The 1,731-nt window shown below is 40.7% G+C and overlaps 1 pseudogene; it reads left to right on the forward strand.

The window, feature by feature from the left end:
• Positions 1–969: 969 nt before the first annotated feature.
• The window catches only part of LOC21386403, a 2,273-nt pseudogene continuing 1,511 nt past the window's right edge, over positions 970–1,731 (forward strand).

Consider the following 1,731-nt stretch of genomic DNA (forward strand, 5'->3'; position numbering starts at 1 on the left):
CCTACAGAGCCAAAGACTCTTCGTTCAGCTTTCAAAGATAAACGATGGATAGAAGCAATGCATGAAGAACTACAAGCTCTCAAGGACAACAACACTTGGTCTTTAGTTCCTCGACCCGCTAATTCAAATGTTGTTGGTGCCAAGTGGGTTTATAGAATCAAGCAGCATGAAGATGGTTCTATAGATCGCTTCAAGGCTAGATTAGTTGCCCATGGCTTTACTCAAGTCTCCGGTATTGACTATGATGAGACATTCAGTTCGGTGGTTTGACACACAACCATTCGAACAGTGATAGCTCTCTCGACTTCACTCAATTGGAGTATGAGGCAACTCAACGTTAAAAATGCCTTTTTACATGGCAATCTCAAAGAAACTGTTTATATGGAACAATCTCCCGGTTTTGTTGACCCACATAAGCCTGATCATGTGTGTCTGCTTCGCAAGTCCCTATATGGTCTTAAACAAGCCCCCCGAGCATGGTTCGATCGGCTCTCTCGATTCCTGCTTCACCTTGGCTTCTTTTGCAGTAAGGCAGATCCTTCACTTTTTGTTTATCGTCAGAATAATACAACAATTCTGCTACTCATCTCCGTCGATGATATATTAGTCACCGGAAACAGTGATTTGTTTGTCACTACTATCATTCAACAATTAAGTGTCGAGTTTGCTATTAAAGATTTGGGAGCTTTGAAATATTTTCTAGGAGTTGAAATAAAAACCTTTGATGGTGGTATCTTTCTCTCACAAGCCAAATATGTACAAGATTTGCTCATACGTACTGGCATGCTTACTAGTGCTACTAATGCTACTCCAATGGCTCTTAAAGACAAGTCTACCAGTTCAGATGATGAACTTGTGGATGCTACAAATTTTTGGAGTATAGCAGGCGCCTTACAATATTTGACACTCACTCGGCCCGATATAACTCACTCGGTAAATTGAATCTGTCAATTTTTCAATCATCCGACTATGCTTCATCTCAAGGTAGTAAAGCGAATACTTCGCTACCTCAAGGGAACTCAAGATTATGGTCTACGTTTCGTTTCAAACAGCCCCATTTCTCTCTATGCCTTCTCAGATGCCGATTGGGCAGGATGTTCTACGACAAGGAGGAGTACTACTGGTTTTTGTGTTTTTCTCAGAGCTAACTGTGTCTCTTGGTGTTCTAAAAAGCAACCGACAATTGCCCGATCAAGCTCAGAAGCTGAGTATCGTTCGATGGCCTCCACTACTGTTGAACTCACATGGTTAACTTTCTTGCTTCGTGATATTGGCATCTCTTTACGCAAGCCACCACAGCTATTTTGTGATAATTTAAGTGCTTTATACATGTCTGTTAATCCATTATTTCACGCCCGCACTAAGCATATCGAAATAGATTATCATTTTGTGCGTGAAAAAGTTGCCATGGGCACTCTTGTTACTCGATATGTGCCTTCTTCCTTACAACCAGCAGATATATTCACTAAGCCTCTATCAAAGGCCACCTTTACCTTTCTCAGAAACAAGTTGGTCGTTCAGTCTACTTCCCTCTCCAACTTGAGGGGGCATGATAAGGAAAGATTTGTAAAAGGCAAAGTCAATGACAGATCACAAGCAATCAGCAATGCAATCGTCAACGCTCAGAGCAATCCCTTTGATATTGGGTCTTTCAAAAACAATAAGGAAAGTTCCATCACGTAATGAAATTAGGATATGTCAGCATTTATTTGATTGATTTGTAATTATATC

This window comes from Morus notabilis, unplaced genomic scaffold (assembly GCF_000414095.1).
Source record: "Morus notabilis unplaced genomic scaffold, ASM41409v2 Scaffold1790, whole genome shotgun sequence".
Taxonomy (NCBI): domain Eukaryota; kingdom Viridiplantae; phylum Streptophyta; class Magnoliopsida; order Rosales; family Moraceae; genus Morus; species Morus notabilis.